Genomic DNA, 8,006 nt, shown 5'->3' on the forward strand with positions numbered 1-8,006 from the left:
CAAAATCAGATTCAAACTCCAAAGTTTCTTGTACTGTTAATGGGTCCCACTGAGGGAACCTATTGAGAAACAATACCAGGTTTGGTTACAGAAGAAAACTGGAGGTCAGGAAAAGCAAAGTAAAGATGGCTCTGATGATCAGTAAACATGGATGAGTTTCATTAACCAAAAGGTCAAACCCTGACCCCCAGCCCTGGGAAGTCAGATCCTGTCCCTCCCACGTTGCCCAGGGCCCTTCCTGGGACAGTGTGATGTGGGGCTGTGCAAGGCCAAGGGCAGGACTATGGTCCCACACCTCCCAGGTTCCTGGCTGGGGACAAGGAGGCCATGAGGCCCCTGTGCTGGAAGGACAAGGTGTCTCCTCACAGGCATCAGAGGTGCAGACAACAGCCATAGCCAAGGGGAGAAGGAGCTCATGTCTGCTGGGGCTTTCAGCCTCTTTACATCCCTTGATCATCTCCACCACAGCCTGTCCTGTGCTGTGGCATCCCCCGCACCTCTTTCCCTGCAGGCTGCAGACATCCCCCCTGCTGCCCCACCTTGCTCTTGTCTGAGCATCTTCCTTCCTTTGCTGAGATCTCTGCATCCTCCCCAGCTGTTCCTTGAAGCACAAAGCCTTGGGCTGATGTAGACTCCCTCTGCTGACCTGCTCCACCACAGCACTGCCCTTCCAGTCACATTCCTTTCTGCTCATGTCCAGTCTGGACCTCCCCAGTTGCACTTTGTGCCATTATTTCTTTCTCAAACTCTTCCCACTATGAAGAAACTTCCACCACCTCTGAAACCACCCTTCGAGCACTCTCAGGCTACTCCTGCACTGCTGCAGCCTCCCCAGCGCTGCTGGGCCAAAGCAGCCCAGGTCTCTCAGCATCCCACACCATGTGCACAAGGTCCTGAACCTGCTTTGGCAGAGCCCTGCACTCTCCAGTTCGTCCCTGCTTTTCCAAACTGGGAAGCCGCACACTGGCACAGCCCCGTGTGTGTGGGGTCACACCAGTGCTGAACCGAATGGGATGAGAACTCCAGGTGTCTGGGTGCCCACGCTCCTCCTCATGCAGCCCCGTGTGCAGCTGCCTTGTTCATGGTGAGCGTGCACCACGGGCTGGTGTGGGGACCTTGGAGTGCCCAGGCCCTTCTCCTCAGGGTCACTGCTCAGCGTGTCAGGTCCTGCTCTGTCCTGATGGATGGGGTTATTGTCCCACCCTGATACAGAACTGGTCACTTCTCTTTGTACAGCTTCAGAGCTTTCTGCTGGGCGAATACCAGATATTCACAAGATCTGGACTCTCCCTGGACTGAAGCTCCATTTGCTCAGCTGTTAATGTTTTCATGCAGATGGTTTATCCTGATAGGGGTTTCTCTCCCAAGATAACAGGATAAGGAGTTACAGGACACTACAAATTCCATCTCCTGGAGAAACTGTGGGGTCTTGGGGGTCTGCTACTCATAATGTCAGAGGTTTGGACTCACAGGCGTAGATTCCCTTCTTGTGAGAGAACAGCAGGAATCCATGAAATTCAGCCTGGGGACAGACAATGTCAGCTGAAGGTTGAGGAGTCAGCATGAGAGGGCAGAACATCATGTGCAGTGTTGTGGTCACTGGACATCAGCTACTGACTCAGTGATGAGGAAGAGGAATGAGATGAGGCCTCCTTCAGACAAATGAAAGAAGCCTCATGTTTTCAGGGCCGTGTCCTCATGGCAGACCTGAGATATCCCAATATCTGCAAGGTACCAGGCATCCAGGAGGGGTTGGAGCTCATTGACAACATCTTCCTGACAAGGGTGACTGAGGAGTCAGTGGGGTGAGGTGCCCTGTGGGACTTCACACTTACAAACCACAAAGAGTTGGTCAGGATGGAACATTCAGGGATGGGAAAGTGGAGCTGAGGCTCCTGGGAGATGATCACAAGGCAAAGAGCAGGATTTCAGGAGAGCAAGCTTTGGCCTGCTGAGGGACCTGCTTGGGTCCTATGGGATATGACCTTGGTGTCTGCAGTGCTTTTCTCTCACATTTCCTCCCTCCTCTCTCCCACCTGCTGTTGTGCAGTGTTTTTTACCCTTTCTCAAATACAATATCCCAGAGGTGCTGCCAGCATCACTAAGCGGCTCAGATTTGGCAAGGAGTGGGTCCATCTTGGAGCAGCTGAAATCGGCTCTGTCTGACATTGTTCAAACTCCTGTTGTCTTCTCAGAGAGGTGACAACTGTAGCACACCCACACACTCTCCCCAATTTCAAGCCTTTGCCATGGAAACCCAGTTAGATGTTACAAACTACTTGATCATGGAGGAGAAATGGAAATGATCTTCTGTCAACAATTCAAGGAAGTCACCAATCAATGAGCAGGTTCCTATGGAGAACTTAAGTGCCCTGACAGTCACTGGGCAGGCAAAGCTGCAGGTGCCGACAGTCCAGAGGATCTTGGGCCAACTTCCTAACATGTCTACCTGGTGGGCCAATAGGGGTGATACTCACCTCGATCTGGTACTGATCAAGAAGGAAGAGCTGATGAGGGATGTGAACATCAGTGTTTACCTTGGCTGTTTTGACCTGGTAACAGTGGGGTCCCAGGCAGCAGAGGGGAGGGAGGAAGGCCAGCAGCAGAGCACAGGCTGGTGGGCTCCAGAGGAGAAGACTTTCACATACTGGGGAATGGTGGGTGAGGTGGTGACATGGAAGTCGGTCTGAAGGTTGATGGAGCTCAGGATATCTGATAATCCTTACAGAACAGCCTGCTCCAAGCACAACAATGATCTCTCCAAGTACGCACTAAAAGAAGCATTTATGTAATGAGGCTACCCGTCTGAACTGATGGAGCTCCAGGACACAAAGGCAGCACACAGGATGTGGAAACAGCGGAAGCTGCAAATGAGGAATTTAGAAACATGTTCCACATGTGTGGGGATGATGCCAAAGCTGCCCTGGACTTGATACCTGCAGGGGAGTGCAAGGGCAGCAAGATGAACTGATACATCTTCCTTACAGCAGAAGAAGAGACAGGGAGAACATGAGCCTGCTGCTGAACTTCATAAAAGGAGAATCAGACAGGACTGAGGTTCTTCATGGCTTCTTTGCCTCCATCTTCACCAGCAAGGTCTCCTGGGACTTTGTTCCTGAAGGCAGAAGCCTGCAGAACACCCAGCAGTGGATGGGGCTCAAGTCAGGGGTGACCTGAGCAAACTCAGACACCATTCCAGAACAGGAGATTGGACACTTGACCAGCTCCATGAACAGAAGTATCGCTGTGCACAGCACCTGAGATTCCCAGGAGCATCCACCTCTTGGTCCAGAGGTGTCTGACTCCTCTTGAGGTGTCCTGACCTTTCCCCTCACTCACACGGTGATTTGGGCACCCAAATTTCTGACAAATTAAGTCTTTTTCAAGAGACACTCCACATCAATATGAAGTGGAGGATGCTGATACCACCTGTTCTTGAAAGGGAGGGACAGAAAAGCAGGGAAGGAAATAGAAGAAATTGGGCTTTACTGCTATTTATGATGGAAATGCTTTCTGTTTGGCTGTTTCTGAAATCTCCCTGATCATCCACACCAGACTCGAGGCCTTTAGGAAAATGACACACAGGGCATTGGCTTGTAAGAGCATTTTTGATGTTAATGAGCCCTCTGCTGCCATGATCCTGAACTGCAGATGCTGAAACAATGAACAAACCTCTGATGAAGTGAAAGGCAGAAGCAAACCCCAAGTTTCTGAGGGTGTGTGGGACCCCATGAAGGGCCATCACTGACACAGCTGTGAAGGAAACAACCAGTGCAGGTCCCTGTCCCTGGAGGCTGGTGAAGGAAAGACTTGGAGACACTGGTTACAGGTGGTAAGGGCCATGTGGTGGTGGCTCTGATGCCATGTCAGCCCTTGATGCTTGTTCATCACCAGAATGGCTGAGCCCTGACCTCTGGAACCCTGTAGATTTTTCTCCAATGTTTTTCAAGGCTTTTCCTGTGGGCTTTTTGCCCATCTACTTACACACTGACACAGACAATAATGTCCTATCTCGGACACAAGAAAACTACAGGGGATGATGCTGAATGCCTTGCTGACTTCCAGGTAACAGACCATCAATGTTCTCCCCACATCCACAACCCTGTCCTTTCCTCACAGAAAGCAAAGAGGATGGACAGGCACAACCTGTCCTGGGTAAACCCCGTCACCTTCTCTTCCAGACACCCAGAAATGGGGTCCCAGTGGACATGTTCTGGGGCACAGCCCTTAGTTCCCCTGCTCACCCATTGGCCATTTTGAAAAGTGCACACACTGTGTGAGAGCTGCCAGTGGTCAGGGAGTCCCCCCAGTCTCCATGAGCTTTCCAAGATGGTGGAGAGTGGCCTCCCTGTGACATCGTCCTGCTGTCTCAGCTCCTGGGATGCTGCCCCTGCTGTCCCATAGACTGGAAAGGATTGTGTTAGTTCCAGTGACCCCGGACTTGATCCCCATCCACTGCTGCATTGTTCTCCTCCAGATTCCTGCTTCCAGTCACAGAGGCTTGGGAGGCAGCATTTCCTCAGAAGAAAGATTCAGAGTGCTGGTAGGAAATGTATTTTGCTGAGTAACTGGACACAAATATATATTTTACTATATATTTGCCAACACATAAATGTATTATTTACCTCATGATCATATAGAAAGACAGATAACACAGATCTCTTTAGATCACTGTCAACATGGCCATCTAAACAGAGAACAGTTCAATTAACCTTTTTATCCATCTTTCCTCCATCAGGCCAGAGTGGCCAAGAGCTTCCAGCAGGACTAACTGTGTGCCAAGGGTAAAAAGTGGCACTGACAGTCCATGGCAGTGGATTGTTTGGTGCCTTCGACTCTGTGCAAGACACAAGGATTATTTTTCTTTATGCTGGAGGCTTTGGTAGGAGAGAAATCTAGAGAACATTTTTTTTAAAAATGAAGGGAAAAAGAAACCAATTGAAAGATGTAGATGAAGGAAATGTGTTTTGTAACTTTAAACATCAAAAGTTGTTGGTGTTGTAATTCTCCTCTCTTTGTTTTGAATACCTTAAATAGAAGTGTTTTCCCATGAGATCAAAATGAGACTTTTCAGGATGTGCATTAAGAGCAAGAGGAGAACTTCTGATCCTCCACTACATTTCCCTTCTCAGCACTCTCTCTGTTATCTGTGCATCTGATCTCCCTCATCCTCCAGGTATTTCCTCCTGCCCTAACTAAACTGACCATGTCTGAAGTCCCATTTCCAGCAGCTGATCTGCACATAAGCACTTGTGATTGCTCTCTGGATTTACCTTCCTCTTACTGTTTGATCACTCAGACACTTGTCAACAATCCAGTTGCTGCTTTCACCTTCAAGAAGTTAAAAGCTTCCTTGTGTTTCAGTAGTCTGTCTAATTCTGTCTTTACACAACACTTTTATTGTGTTTATTTTTAAATTTCCTTTCTGTCTACAACATTTCTTGCATGGTTCTGCCTTGGAGAAGGTGAACCTCAGTGGTGGCAGTTTGTCCTTGGTGTACAGTTGAGGAGTGTGTTTTCTGTTAATCATGAATCTCATCAGTTGTATTTTGTTTGTTCAAAGGTAATGCAAAGTCCCTGTTTGCTGTGTGCAGCCAGGTCTCCAAGGAGAGCAGGTGGGAGCTGGTGCAAAGGAGCTGGCACATCCAGCTGCAGACTGCAGTGGAGAAGTCTGGTGTAAGGAAAAGGGGTGCAAGGCCCAGGGGGCCATGAGAGAAACGATGGGGTTGGGGAGGTGAGGAGCAAGGTTGTGCACACGGTGTGAGAGCTCAAGGGACAGCTTCTCCAGCCAGTCCAGACCTGCTTAGGAGAGACCCTGGATCAACATCAGATAATGCTGCAATCACCTCTTCTCCACACTGATAAGCAATAAAATACAACCTTTACAATAGAAAGACATTTTTGTCAGAAGTTTTTTGAAATCTTTCTTCATAATTACACCAAGAAAATTCTCTAATTAACTAGACAAGACTGGAAGACAATTATAAGAAGAGACATGGTTTGTTAGAGCTTTCTTCAGTGTAATGAGCCCCATGGTGCATTTGGTGCTGAGTCCTTGAACATTACTCATGTGCTGGGAGGAGATTGCACAAACCTTTCCAGAAGTCAAAGCCAGAAGAAAAAAGTACCGAGTACCTTGAAGTATTAATGAGTTCCACTGAGGGCAAGTACCAGCAGAACCTCCCCAGGGACTCGTTAGAGCAGAGGATTGGAGGCCATGGTGGCAGATAAACAAAGGGAAATGTGCAGGCAGCTGAGGTGCTGAGAAAAGCCTGGTTTTGTTGGGTGAAGCAGAGAGGCCAAGGCCTGACCCCCAGCCCCTGGGAAGGCAGATCCTGTCCCTCACACATTGCTCAGGGCTCTTCCTGGGCCAGGGGGATGTGGGCTGTGTGATGCTGAGTGAAGGACAATGGTGTGACAGTTCCCAGCCTTCCTGGGGGTGTGCAAGGAGGCCATGAGGTGCCCCAGTGCCTGAGGACAACATGTCTCCTCACAGGCCTTGGTGGCAGAGGCCATGGCCATTGCCATGGGGACAAAGACTTGGGTCCTCTTGGTGACATCCAGCCTTGCCAGTGCCCTTTGCCATCTCCACCACAGGTTGTCCTACACTGTCCCACAGCTGCTTCTGTTTCCCTGCAGGCTGTAGACACCCATCTCGCTTCCTCCCCTTGCTTTCACCCTGGTATTTCCATACGTTGACTCATGTGTCTCCACTCTCATGCTCTGTTCCTGGAAACACAAGGACATGGACTGATCTCATGCTCCTTCTGGATGATTTCTTGTACTACAGCACTGCCCTTTGGGTGACATTTCTTTCTGCTCATGTCCAGTCTCCACGTTCCAAGCTGTGCTGTGTGGCAGTGTTTCTCTGCTGTAGAAAGGAGGACCCTGAAAACTACTGACCTGCCAGCCTCATACCTGTGCCTGGGAAGATCATGGAACAGATCCTCCTAGAAACTGTGCTAAGGAACAAAGAATGGTGACTCAACCACTTCCCTGGGCAGCCTGTTCCACTGCTTCACAAACTTTTCCATAAAGAAATGTTTCCTAATATAAATTCTGAACCTTCTCTGGCACAATCTGAGGCCATTTCCTCTCATCCTGTCACTTGCTACTCAGGAGAGACCAACACCCTCCATGCTACAATCTGTTTTCAGATAGTTGTAGAGGGCAAAAAGGTCTCCCCTCAATCTCCTTTTCTCCAGGCTAAAACCCATCAGATCCCTCAGCTGCTCCTCAGAAGACTTGTGCTCCAGACCCTCAACAGCCTTGTCCCCCTTTTCTGCACTCAGTCCAACACCCCGAGATCTTTCCTATAGTGAGGGGCCCAAAACTGAACTGAGTATTCGAGTTGTGGCTGCACCATCGTCGAGTACAAGGGGATGATCGCTGCCCTGGTTCTGCTTACTACACTATTCTTGATGCACACCAGGAGGCCATTGGCCTTTTTGGCCACCTGGGCACACAATGGTTCATGTTCAGTCATTGTCGATCAGCACCCCCAGGTCTTTTTCTGCCAGGCAGCTTTCGAGCCACGCTTCTCCAAGCCTGTAGGGTTGCAGGGAGTTGTTATGACCCCAGTACAGGAACTGGCACATGGGCATGTTAAACTTCAGACAACTGTCCTCAGCTTAATGAACCAGCAGCTCCAGATCCCTCTGTAGAGCCTTCCTACCCTCCAGCAGATCAACACTCCCATCCAATTTGGTGTCATCTGCAAACTTAATGAGGGTGCACTCGATCCCTTCATCCAGATCATTGATAAAGAGATTAAACAGAACAGGCCCCAGTACTGACCCCAAGAAACCACCACTCATGACCAGCCACCAACTGGATTTGGCTCCATTCACCACAACTCTTTGGGCCTGGCCCTCCAGCCAGTTCTTTACCCATTGCAGATACGCCATCCAGGCCATGAGCTGCAGCTTCTCCAGGAGATGCTGTGGGATACGGTGTCAAAGGCTTTACTGCAGTCTAAGGACACAACACCCACAGCCTGTGTGGCG

Source organism: Patagioenas fasciata, unplaced genomic scaffold (assembly GCF_037038585.1).
Source record: "Patagioenas fasciata isolate bPatFas1 unplaced genomic scaffold, bPatFas1.hap1 Unplaced_113, whole genome shotgun sequence".
Lineage (NCBI taxonomy): Eukaryota > Metazoa > Chordata > Aves > Columbiformes > Columbidae > Patagioenas > Patagioenas fasciata.